The sequence below is a fragment of the Ceratotherium simum genome, chromosome 39 (genome assembly GCF_057802395.1).
Source record: "Ceratotherium simum simum isolate JZ-2026a chromosome 39, ASM5780239v1, whole genome shotgun sequence".
Lineage (NCBI taxonomy): Eukaryota > Metazoa > Chordata > Mammalia > Perissodactyla > Rhinocerotidae > Ceratotherium > Ceratotherium simum.
Window position 1 is genome coordinate 9,210,580 of NC_141938.1, and position 14,171 is coordinate 9,224,750.

Here is a 14,171-nt window from a genome sequence, read left to right on the forward strand (position 1 = left end):
TATGGAATAAGCTCCTCCTATGTAAAAATCCTTTTCCAAATCAGCACAATCATCCTTTTGGCATAATTTAATACTTACAAGTTAAGAAGATTAGAGCGCAGACATATCATTTTGAGGGCCAACATTCAACTCACTACAGAGATGTCGTCTGGCTGACTCCATGGAAAGATCTATTATCAACTTACTCAGGGAAGGACAGTCAGATTTCTGTCTCTGGGCATCATGTCTGAGTATGACACCTCCATTTGCTGCCACCACTTTGTGACTCTGATAAGAACCAGTCCTACGACAAAGAACTGGAGTGGATGCTAATGTTGCCTCAGAAGGATATGGTTTACAAGTGACTGGACTCATTAATTACTAAATTGAGATATGAAAAGTGAGCGCCCTTACCTCACTGTAAGTCTAACTCTGTGGTGCAATTTAAATGTCCAACCATGGGATCAGGTGGAAACTAACCTCTAGAAATGCCCACAGTCTTGTTTCAATTACTCCCCTGCCCTATCCACCTCTTAAAAATTTCCATCTACAGAAATCACAAGTCACTAAAACAAGAACCCCTGCATCACTCTCTGCTTCTAGGCAACCTGAGAAAATAAAGTGAGTTTAAAGAAATGCAATCATTTGATTAAAGTCACAAAGCCAAACTAAAAGCAAAGTCATGATTCCAGGCAAAGTTGAAATGTTCTTACCCATTATGTTATCTACTCATTTAGGAAGAACTTGCAGGTGGAAGAATCAGACATTCTGCCTCACTCAGGTTTTCTGTCACTTTGATTCATTCTAGAAACACCAGTCCAAAGTCAATGGCACAATCACAGAAAAGGAGGTCTCCTTCTGATGAGTTTTCTCAAGGCTCCCTTCATATCCCTGTTCCTCAGGCTGTAGATAAAGGGGTTCATCATTTGAGGAACCACAATGTACATCACTGAAGCCACTGCTGTCTTTCTGGAAGTATCAGTAAATGCAGAACTAATGTACACCCCAAAAGCTGTCCCATAGAACAAGGAAACAACTGAGAGGTGAGACCCACAGGTGGAAAAAGCTTTAAGCTTCCCTCTTGCTGATGGCATTCTCAAAACAGAAGAGACAATTTGAGTATAAGAGAAAATGATCCCAGCAAGAGGAATACCTCCAAAAAGGCTAGCCACAACATATGTCAGGATGTTGTTGATGAGGGTATCAGAACAGGCGAGCTTGAGGACCTGAGCAAGGTCACAGAAGAAGTGAGGGATTTCCAGGTCCTTGCAGAAGGACAATCGCAACACCATCAGACTGTGGAGGAGGGCAACCACAATGCTAAGAAACAGAGAGAATAGACTCAGCAGTCCACAGAAGCAGGAGCTCATGATGACTGTGTACATTAGTGGGTGACAGATGGCCACATAACGGTCATAGGCCATAGCTGCAAGGAGAAAATTCTCAAATCCACCAAAACACAGGACAAAGCCAAGCTGGGTGAGGCAGCCTATATAAGTGATGCCCTGATTCTGCGCTTGGATGTTCACCAGCATCTTTGGGATCGTGGTTGTGCTTATACAGATGTCAGTAAAGGACAGATTGGAGAGAAAAAAATACATGGGGGTGTGGAGGTAGGACTCAGAGCTGACAGTCAGGACAATGAGCAGATTTCCCAGGATGGTGACCAGGTACACGGACAGGAACAGGCAGAAGATCAGGGGCTGCAGTTCTGGATCATCTGTCAATCCCAGGAGAAGGAATTTTGAAACATCTGTGTGATTTCTAAGATCCATGCTGTTGTTGAACCTGAAAGAAAGATGGAATAAAAAGAAAATAAAATGAATGTTCCCTATATAAGCAGCAGAAGCATCCACTGGGAACTTGTTAGAAATGAATAATGGTGGTACCACTCTGTAATTACTGTTGATAAACTCTGGGGTGAGGACCAGCAACCTGCTTTAACCACCCTCTGGATGAATTTTATATATGCTAAAGTTCGAGAACCAGTGCTTAAAAAGAAGAAAAAATTCTCTGTACAGTGTGAACCCAAGAGAATATTCAAATCTTTCCTTCTACTAATTTTCCCTCAATCATCATCTCTCACTCTCCTCCCTCCACTTTCTTTATTGGCCCTTAATTTTATTGGTCACCAACTCTGTTTCACACCCTGTTCCAAGTGCTGAGGTTGAAACAAAGAGTAAGACATGGCATTTACTTCAGAAATGTTTCTTGCCTCAAACAAACAGAAAGACCAGAATGAAGTTATCCAATCTTTGTTGTAAATTATAGTCCCCAAACTTGATGGTCCGCTGCCTCAGAATCATCTGCAGGGCTTGTTAAAGTACAGATGAGTTAGATCATGCAATCACTCCATGTATCATTGAGAAAACATAGGAAAGGTGAGGTTACATCATGAACACAAAGTACACAGTTAGTTCATAGCAAAGACTGGATCTGAGATCAGATCATCTGGCTGCTAAATTGACTCACTTGACTAACGTCTGTTAATGCCTCTGGATAGTACAGAATTAGCATTCCAAACTATCACTCAGATTTCTTAATTCTCCTTTAAAATTGTAATAGATCTGCCTGAATAATGCTCCAAATCTTTTCACTTCCCTGCAAGGTATGTCCACCTCTACCCATGAATATTGTGTGGCAGGTGCATGGCAACCATCCAAGTATATGCTCTGCACCTGAGCAAAGATTAGAAAATGTTGGCCATAAACTTGAAGTTCCTAGGACTTTCCCATGGAAACACTGCTCAACTGCATTAGCGATCAGTTATAAAATAAGCTGGAAAACTATGTCAATGAGATTCTCTATCTCATCCTAAGGGAATTTCTTCCCCTAAGGCAATAGGTGGCATATAGCTTTTTAAAAACAAGCTAAACGAGAGAAAGAATGAAATGCATAGGCTTCTAAGAAAACAAATGAATATAGCTTCAATTTTTGGTCCTTGGAAGACAGAGACTTACAAGATGAGACAGACTTGTATGATACTTCCAAGATAATCAAGTGTCCTACCAAGATTGTCTCTGTAAAGCAATGGTTCTTCCTCTCAAGGGGGAAAAGAAGTGGCCATGAAGACCTTTAGCATTTGGTGTATTACTTGGAATTTAAGCCAGATCAGCACTTGCATTGTGAGTGAGGAAAATTGTTCAATTATTTTTGAACAAACAACCTATGTTTGTAATTTTAAACAGGCTGATGTCCTCATTTGGATAATGGGGGCTGTCATGAAAACTTATCGGGATGTTGCAATGGTGAGAAATAATAGAGAAAAAGTATCCAGCACAGCACTCAATATATGTGACTCTTTTACTGAAATTTCCTATTGTGTTGTTTTTTCTGCCATGAACGACAGTTCTTGGCATATTTCACCCCTAAGAAGAAAGTAATGTTGTGAGGCAATCTGGGGAAAGACAATAGAAATACAGAACATCCCTAGATTATAGCTGCAAATTTCAGGGAACAGTTTATGAGCTGAAACTCCAGGTAGGAACCTTTATCATGTAGAAAATGAAGAAAGTCTTTACCAATGATGCCAACATTCATTTAGAATGGACATATCATGAAACATATAGCAGTTAATATGAATCAGAGAATAAAACAATCAGAAATATGAATCAACAGAAATAACGAAAACCTATAAGTGAAAAACTTTCATATGACAAAAAGTCTACAGCTTGAGAAAGTTTTAAATATTTTTGATCCTACACAGATACACTTATTTTTACTATCAATTATTCAAGCTAAACAAAAGTACAGAGATAACAATGAAGAGCTAGTACCATCAGTCAGATTTATCAAATTCATGCACTTCATTATTCTCATTGTAGATATCTTTATTGCAATAAAGTAGTATCAGTACATGTGATGTACCCAAATCATGTACTTGAACTATCTTGATTCTTTTCCTTCTCCAGGAAAACCACTAAAGAGCTTCATATGTGCTACTCCTCAGCAACTTTTACTATAATTAGTATTGTTTTTCCATAAACAATTGCATTGTTTTGCATTTTGAAATCTTTATATAAACCGAAGCCATATAGTACATGTCATTTAAAATTGGCATTCCTATGTAATTTATCTTTTCTTTATATATTTATTCCAGCTTTATTAATTTTTATTACCAAAGAGTATTCCACTATATTGGTACATTGTGTTTTATTTCTCTATTCTCTAACTGATGGGTATTATGCTTAGTGTTTTTCACCCTATAAATGTTTATGAATACAAATATCATATAAGGCCATGCATGGGGGATATCATCACATTCTAAACAGTGCTGTCTCTAGGAAGGGGAAACAAAAACTCAGGGGTAGACACAGGAGGTGCCCTCTATATGCATATTATTTTGTTGCTTTATTAAAAAGACCTGAAGTTGATATAGCAGAATGTCAACATTTGTTAATTCTGGAATGAGTTGAGAGTGGTCATATGCTTTTTTTATTATACAGTCGCTGTTTTTCTTATATAAAATACATAGTAATTTTATAAAGAGAAAAGAATGTGCTAGAAAGCCGGCTGGCTGAGTCTCTCTGTGTCCACTTTCTCCCCTCCATCCTCACAGCCCAGCTACAGGCATTATACAAGCACTTTTCAGTACAATGATGTATTAAGAACCAAGAACGGAAATGTAAGGGAAAGCCAGCCAAACCCCTTCCCCACAACCACACGAGAATTCAAGTAAATGTCACAAGGCTTTATACCAGTCATCACGTTTGAGAAGGGGCAGATTTCTTTTCAGAGGAATAATGGGTTCCTCCATTTTTATAGAGAAATTCGGAGACAAGCTGCTTGGGTACCAGCTGAGTATTGGTACAAACCACATTGGAACGGGTCAACAAGAAGACAGTTATGCTGCAGTCCCATGGGACACCTGGTTCTGATCATTTCATGCAGGTACCCTCCTCATGTCTTCTTACAGATGAATTTGTAGTAAAACACTTGTCCCCATTACCAAAGCAATAACTAAGAACTTTAAGTTACCTTGCTGGTATCACTGTGGAATGATGCTTGACACCTTATGTGGATATTGAATACAGAAGGTATGTCTTTAGCAAGGGCAGAGAGATCAAGTGAGGCAATGGGCTCCTGGCCAAGGAAAATCATCCCTGGATGGAGCCTTGGGTGTGCTTCTTCCTGACTAGGCAATGGCTGATGAATGAGGTTCTCACAGGCTGAATCTTTACAGTCTCCATATCCCTGGAGGATCAATATCCAAAGGTCCTCATTAGACAAATATTTTTAGTGTCATTCTGACCCCTGGGAACTGGAAATCCTTAAAGACCAAGACTATAGAAGAGAGGAATTCATGATGGCTAATCGCTGGCCCTGTTAGGCCAGGTGTACACCATCCAGTTCTCACCAGATGTTCATGTTCACCTCCATTTCACATACCTTGTGGACATGTACACACACACATTTTGAAACGAATTCCAGACTTCTCTTTTTAAAGTTACTAACAAAAGCATCTCGATCTAATGAATGATATCTTGGAGGTTGCTTCCAATATTTAATGTGAAAACATAGTTCATGTATTGGGTATAAATTATATATTTATATATGTAGCTCAGATATCGTAAAATTCAAACACTTAGGGTTCATCAGTGATATTGGCCTGTAATTTTCTTTTTTTGTGTTGTCCTTGTCTGGTTTTGGTATCAGGGTAATGTCAGCTTCGTAGAATGAGTTAGGGATCTTCCCCCCCTCCTCAATTTTTTGGAAGAGTTTGAGAAGGATAGGTATTAAGTCTTCTTTGAATGTTTGGTAGAATTCACCAGGGAAGCCGTCTGGTCCTGGACTTTTATTTTTGGGGAGGTTTTTGATTACTGTTTCGATCTCCTTACTGGTGATTGGTCTATTCAAATTCTCTACTCCAGGTATGCAGGGATGGTTTAACATTCGCAAATCAATCAACGTAATACACCACATTAATAAAATGAAGAACAAAAATCACATGATCATCTCAATAGATGCAGAGAAAACATTTGACAAGATACAGCATCCATTTATGATAAAAACTCTGAACAAACACTTAGGGTTTTTTTACTTTTAGAGTCACTGAAAGTTTTCTGTCCCTTAATTTTGTTCTCTAATTTTTACATAGAAGAATCTGAGATACCTCTATGATCGATTGTGATTGTGATCAATATACACATAAATCACTCTCCCCTTTTAGACTTTCATAACCACTTTTTCCTATTTCCACACAATAGATTTAATGTACAATTTCTTCACATTGGGAAACTTTGGGCTGCTTTATGATTCTTCATTTTTAATTGTGTTGTGACAAAATACAATACCACTATAAGGCAGTAGTGTGTTATCTTGTCCATAATCTAGTAGATTTCATCCATAATTTAATATATATGGATGACGCTCCATGTTAATATTCACTTAAAAACAATTTTCTTTAAGGACTCTATAATTTGCATGTCTTCATCAATTTATTTTACATTTTAACTCTTTCTACATGAACTTTCTTTTTTTTTTTTTGGTGAGGAAGATTGACCCTGAGCCAACACCTGTGCCAATCTCCCTCTATTTTGTATGTGGGTCACCGTCACAGCATGGCTTTATGAGTGATGTAGGTCCATACCTGAGATCCAAACCCATGAACCCAGGCTGCTGAAGCAGAGTGCACCAAACTTAGCCACTACTGTCACAGGGCTGGCCCCTAATTGAAATTTCTTAATCTATATTTTTCCAGATATATTATTTGAAAGTAAACTTATGACAAGATGGCATAGTAATGTCACTCTTCACCATCTTAACTTCACTCACTTCAAACACATGAGAAATAAGGAAAATACAAATACATAGCAGAATTCAAAAAAGGATAAAGTTTTCCATGGACCACAAGGAACTAAAACATAAAGTGGTAGATGAGATGGAGCCAAAGGATTTATGGATTTAAGTTCATAAGTGAGAAGATACTTACTCTCTTAGGTGAGGAGGATTGACTGTCCCAGAAAAAGATTAAGTGCTTAAAGCCAAGGGCAGAAGTGGAACTTCTTTATTTGAGGAAAGTCTGTGAATGTAGAGTTATAGACATGACTGGCCTCATGATTGCAAACGGAGAATATCCAGAATTAAAAAAAAAAAAAACTCCAAGGAAGAACTAAACTAGTCTGACTGTTGACTTTATGGCTCAATTTGTGATATTCTCAATGTCACTGAGCAGGAAGAGTCAGTAAGCTTAATTCAAGACTAGTGAACTGGCAGTTGGTGAGTGGAATTGTGAACGTGGTCACAGGAGAAAGTGAGCACATTGATAGAAAGACAGAGAGGGAAAAGAATTCTCATTCAACTAAAATCTACACATCAAAATAGTAATAGGTTGCAATAAAAAATCTTGAAACAGAAAACCAACAAAATGAATCAGACATGAGGAGGCCAGCAAGGCTGAAACAGGAGATAAGAAAAACACTAAAGATGACATCAATGAGGTAATGCCAGACAGATTATATCAACATCCTACTGACCACAAGAATAGACACAGTGTAGCCCAGGTAAGTGGCTTTTGAATAATTATAAATTTCTAGTGGCTTCAATTGAGGTTGTAATGGTGTAGTTGATAAGATATGGCTGGCTTCTGGATGTATTTTGATGGTGCAGACAACAGGGTTTTCTGGAAGATGGGACACAGATTATAAGAATCAAGGGAGATGCTTAGTGCGAGTACTGCACAGTGCAAGAAAAATTGGACTTGCCATCAATGATGATAGGAAAAACTGTGTGAATATCATATTGGGGATTAATATCAGTTTTTTAGTGTTCAAAATGTTGAGTTTCAGTTGCCTGTTAGACATCTACTTGGGAATGTCAAGTGGGTAGTTAAATATACACTTCCGGAATTCAAGGGAGAATATCTCTATGGAGACATTAATTTGGGAGTCGTTAGTGTGTTGATTACCTAACAACCATGAGTCTGGATGCTATTGCAAAGGAGTGATGATAGCTAGAGAGGAGGACTGAGTACCGATCCAAGAGACCTTCTGGTGTTGGCGGTTGGGGAGCTAAGGAAGATGATGGTAAGTGACAGAGAAATAGTAGCCAATGAGGTAGAAGTTAATCCAAAATAAATATAATGCTGAAAGATGATTAAAGAAAGCATTTCAGTAAGTAATAAATGGCTCAATGTTGCTGATAAATCAATTATGGGAAAGATGGAGAATTAAGCAGTGGGCTTAAGGTAGAGAAACTTAATGCTTTTTTTTTAATTATTATTGATGTTTTCATAGTTTATAACATTGTTAAATTTTGGGTTGTACATTTTTGTTTGTCCATCATCATATATATGTCTCCCTTCACCCCTTGTGTCCACCCCCTACCCGCATTGCCCCTGGTAACCACAATACAGTTTTCTCTGTCCATGTGTTGGTTTATATTCCACATGTGAGTGAGATCATACAGTGTTTGTCTTTCTCTTTGTGGCTTATTTCGCTTAACATAATACCCTCCAGGCCCATCCATGTTGTTGCAAATGGGACAATTTTTAATGTTTTTTAAGAGTAGGTTATGTGAGGGTCTAGAAGCAGGGACCTCAACATAAAGACCTCAAAAAAACAATGAGAGAAGAAGTGTAGAGTGAGTACAGAAAACTCTTTTGAGAAGTTTTAATATAAAGGGAACAGAAAATTGAAAGTGTTTTACAGAAGGGTTCCAGAGAGGTTTTGTTGTATTTTATAAAAGAAATTCAAATATACTGGATGCTATTGGAAATGAACTAACAAAAGAGGAATACTGATGATGCAGGAGAGTGATGGAGGAATTATCAGAGCTAGGTACTAAACTAGGCAAGAATGAATAAATATAACATGACCCATATGTTTCTCTTCATTCCCAGAGGCAACTACATTCTTGAATTCGGTTGTTCTCCACGTGTTATTTAAAATCGTTTTAGATATTACATATATATGTAAATATGTGTGTGTGTGTGTGTTTGCACAAAAGCTCATAATAAAAATATGCATTAGTTGTGGAAGGGATAAATAAATTGTGGTGTAATAAGATATTGGAATAAGATAAGATAGTTAAAGTTAATGAACCAGAGAATAACGTACCATGACATCAAACATATTATTTTTAAAAACCAAATGCAAAATGCCATAAACAGTGCATAAAGTTTTAAAATGCAAACAAGAACATGGTTTATGCATAGAATCATATTCAACATGTGAAAACTACAGGGGAATAACACATACCGAGTTCAGTATAGTGCTTCCCTTGGAGAAGTGAAAAGTGACTGACGATATGGAAAAAAATTACTTATTATTTTATTTCTTTAAAAAAATCTAGGGCAAATATGGCAATATATTTTGTTAATGGTGGTTAGTGGTGGATATCCATATTTATTGCTTTCTCTGTGCTTCTTGTATGTTTGAAATATTTTATAATGAGAAATTAAAATTTTAATATCTGTGTATTTTGAAACATATTCAAATTTTATCATGCTGTAGATGACTTGGTAGGCAAGTTACTTATCTCTTTGGAGTTTTTGTTCCTTGTGTTGATACATCTAGGTCTAATTTATTCTTTTCAATTGCTGTGCATTTTATCATGTGTCCATGAGAAGCAAACATTAATCTTTGATGTTCATTTGGATTGTTCACTCCTCCTGTTTCTTTGCTCAAGCAAGACTCCCAGCAGGAGCTTCAGCACATCCATTCTTCCCTGAAATTTACAGTTGTCATACTAAAGATGTTCTTTCTTTCTCCTCTCATTTTTCACCATTCCCCACCCATCACTTCCCTTCTGTAATGTACCTTGTCAAGGGGTACAATTCTGTCCGTGGCAGAAACAAATGACAACGAGAAATATAAAGAGTGTCTCATATATCAAACACTATGCTTGGTGATTTAGTCTACTCAATACTCATACTTGTGACATTCCCATAATGTTTTACGATGGTTCCCATAATCCAAATGAGGAAACTGAAGTCTTTGTACAGTTGAAAAATCTTTTCCTCATTTACAAAGCAAGTGTTGGAGCCAGAATTAAACTCAGGTGTCTCTGAGTTGAATCTTTTTTTTTTTTTTTTGTGAGGAAGATCAGCCCTGTGCTAACATCTGCCAATCCTCCTCTTTTTTTGCTGAGGAAGACTGGCCCTGGGCTAACATCTGTGCCCGTCTTCCTTCACTTTATACGGGACGCCGCCACAGCATGGCTTGCCAAGCGGTGTGTAGGTGCACGCCCGAGATCTGAACCGGCAAACCCCGGGCCGTTACAGCGGAGCACGAGCACTTAACCCCTTGCGTCACTGGGCTGGCTCCTCTGAGTTGAATCTTGATTGATATAGTTATGGCTACTTGTTTTCATGACTCCATGCTAATGGTCCATGTTTTCTGATTGGTGAAGCAGAGTTTACCTAGAGACATTCAGCTCTAAAAATTAGTATCTGGATGAGCTGTTCACATAAGAGACTCCTGTACAGTCTTTTTCTAAATCACTGGTTCATGAGAATAATTGGTAGATACATTGATGTATCCAGGGCATACCAATTACCTCTTGCCTCTTTTGCATGATCCACTGACTATACTCCAAGGAACTCATCATAACATGGGAAATAGGAGTGTCCAGGTTTGATCCTGGTACATAGTAAACTAAGGATTCCTTCAGGAACCAGTGGCCAGGCTGCCTGATCCCAATTTGATGGAGCCTAACAGAAACACAGGAGGAAGATCTGAACTCCCATGATTGATTTTCAATTTTCTTTTCCTAACATTATCTGTTCATTATACAACGGAGACAGAGGCGTCAAAAAAATAAAAGCAATGGGGAATCAATCAAACTTCTGAGTAGCAAGGGATTAATTATTTCCATAGTCTAATAAAAAGAGACAAATGAAAGAAGGGATGGATCTCAATGAGTTACCTTGGAAGTGAGAAAAGAACAGGAAAAAAAGATTTAAAGTAATTTTAGTGGGGATAATTATAGCTCCAGATTAAAATTTGCAATTGTACGTCATCTTTTTCTATTGCTTTACAGGTAAACACGTGGCTGGCAGTTGTACAGAAAAGAGCATGCATTTATTTCATTCATGTGTGTGTGTGTTGGGGAAAGTAATTTCTAAAACCAAGGTCTCATTTTCTCATCCAATTGTCACGATCATCTTATATAACAAGTACTTCACATTCACCAGGTACAAACCTCCATTTGTATTGATTTAAATTTTTTAGTCCCACAGCTGCCAAGGCATTTCGGTATCTAAATAGACATTTCTGAATTCTCATTTTCTCTCTTAAGGCTAATTGGGCAATGTTTACCTCTTCCTACTACTGTAGCAACACTCCTATTAAGCAACCTGGACATCTGTGTTGGTAGATTTCATCTTTCTCATCCCAGGATTCTGCTCTGAATACACTAACAAATTATTGCTTTTTTTTCATTCTTTTCAAGGTGTCATGAATTTCATTCTTCTTCCAATTCTTCCATATTGAGAAAGAAAAGTAAAAACAGAGATGTCCTGTGTATTATCTTATGGGAAAGGTTTAACATTCTTATATTGGGAGAAAAAGAGAATCTCATTGACATTATCATCAAAACAGCTTAAGATTTCAAAGACCATATTCTAATCTTGTTCTCAGGTCCTGACATGGATCCTGCTTGGATGCTGTCACCTGCTAGATACTACCTATGTGGCCAGAGATGAGAAGACCCTCAAAATCAGGGAAAGCACTTATGGTTTTCTTCAGATAGAAGTTTCAAAAGGCAAATGATGGAATCTAATTGACCCTTCAGGATTCCTAAATCTGTATTACTCAGAGTTTGCATCACATGGTGGTGTGAGGTCAGCTCCGAAGTCTGGAAGCCTGAGTTCAAATCTCTTCACCACCTCTTACTAGAGTGTCAAGTATTCTATATCCATAATTTCACCTTACTTGACCTCTATCTTTACGTGAGGTCATAGGTAAACAGGAGGATGGTAGGAGCACCTGACTCAAAGGTCACTAGAAAGAATATAATTAGTTAGCGTGGGAGATCAAAATTTGGCCACCCCAAAATATATCTCTTTACCTTGATTCTTTTCTCTGAAGGATATTTGACCTCCCCCACTAACTGCCTAAAGGAATGTAACTCTGGGTATAGACAGACTGGCAGGGTCCTCTTTAAGCTCATTCTTATCAAAGTTCTGTTTACCAAACATTTGCATTTGTAAAGGTATCTCCCTCTCTGTACTGGGAAGAGGAGGGGATCACTTTATCTCTAGAAACTCTTACCAGTATGAAAGGAGAGGACTTAAATCTTCATACTCTTAGAGGGGAGGGGGGGAGGGAGGAGGGTGAAAGGGATAATTCGGTACATGTGTGTGGTGAAGGGTCGTAATTAGTATTTTGGTGGTGAACATGATGTAATCTATGCAGAAATAGAAGTACAATGATGTACACCTGAAATTTTTACAATGTTATAAACCAATGTTACTGCAATAAACAAAAAATTAAAAAAAAAATATTGTTTAAAATTTCCCATGAGTAAAGTTGATGTGCCATGAAAAAAAATAAATAAATAAATCTGCATACTCTTGATTACTGTGATTTCTGTCTCCCTCCTTACCCCCAACATCCTCTTTTGTCTTTATCTAAATCTATTTAAGGTGAAAAACCTCCGCCATTTGTTGAGAAACTCAGTTTCCCTGGTTTCTCCCATGTATACATGTTATTAAACTTTGTTTTATTTCCTCCTGCTAACCTGTCTTTTAATTATTTGGCCAGCCATAAGAACCTTAAGGGAAAGGACAGAGTGGGATTCTCCCTCTTCCCCAACACTACTATGAGAAAAACGCTGACAACTGTGCCTGACAATAGAGTGCTATTAGTGGGAGTGGGAGTGAGAGCAGGTTATAATAATATATTATATTTATTTTATGATAAATGCTAATACCATTATTAATTACAAAAATTACAGCAAAAGTTTTGTGATAAGAACCCAATGATGAGACACTGAAATGGAAGCAGAGAATTAAAAGGACAGATTTTGATGGCCCATTGAACATGAAGAGGTTTAATTGAGTCATGGGCTTGACCAGACCTAGCTAGCTCACCCTCCATAGCACTGATGAGTCAGGCCATGAGTTTCTTCACTAATCTTCTACTGGTTCAGCTCCAACCTGGGGGGGAGTTGATTTTCCATGCCCACAATGATCTGTACGCAAAAACAGTGGTCCTCAAGTAAAATAAAACCAGCAGCAACATTTGGAAATGTGTTAGAGAGGCAAATTTGCAGCCTCATGTCCAATCTCCTTAATCTTATATTCTTTTTTTTTTTTTTTGTGAAGAAGATCAGCCCTGAGCTAACACCCATGCTAATCCTCCTCTTTTTGATGAGGAAGACTGGCACTGAGCTAACATCTGTTGCCAATCCTCCTCCATTTATTTGTCCAAAGCCCCAGTAGATAACTGTACGTCGTAGTTGCACATCCTTCTATTTGCTGTATGTGGGATGCGGCCTCAGCGTGGCCGGAGAAGCGGTGTGTCGGTGCGCACCCAGGATCAGAACCCGGGCCGCCAGTAGCTTAGCGCGCACACTTAACCACTAAGTCAAGGGTCTGGCCCATCCCCTTAATCTCATATTCTGAGTGTGGGGTGCAGCAATATGGGTTTTAACAAACTCAGCAGTTAATTAGGATGCAAGTACAGTTCGAGAAACTCTACTCTAAAATCCAGATTTAATGTGCTTGGTTTTGATTCTTCTGCTTGTTAATTTGAAATTTTGGAGAATTCTCAAGGAAAATCCATATGGTGTTTTCAGTTTTGTTTCAGTTAGTTGATGCAATGTGGGAAGAAAATAAATAATATTTGAGTAATTGGGTAGCGTAGGAGAGAAGATAGAAATAAATTGCTTGAAGAATGGAGAGAGACTAAGAGAGAGACAGAAGGGAAAAGGAAAGATGAGTGATAGTCACTTCAATTCACAATATAGATGGCAGGCTTTCCTAAAACAAGTGGTCCTTGTATATCTGTTATGTGTCCTAGCACCTGTATTTTTCCCATCAGACTCATCAACCACATGGAATCAGTAAGCCAAACAGGTGTAGTAGAATTCCTCCTGCTGGGTCTCTCTGAGGATCCAGAAATGCAGCCCCTTCTCTTTGAACTTTTCCTACCATATACATGGTCACAGTGCTCAGGACCTTCCTCATAATCCTGGCCATCTGCTCTGACTTCCACCTCCACAAACCAACATACTTCTTCCTCCCCCAC

General features: G+C 38.2%; 1 pseudogene; it reads right to left on the minus strand.

The window, feature by feature from the left end:
• Nucleotides 1–778: 778 nt before the first annotated feature.
• LOC101387565 (olfactory receptor 7G2-like) lies at nt 779–1,754 on the minus strand (annotated as a pseudogene).
• Between the last annotated feature and the right edge of the window lie 12,417 nt (nt 1,755–14,171).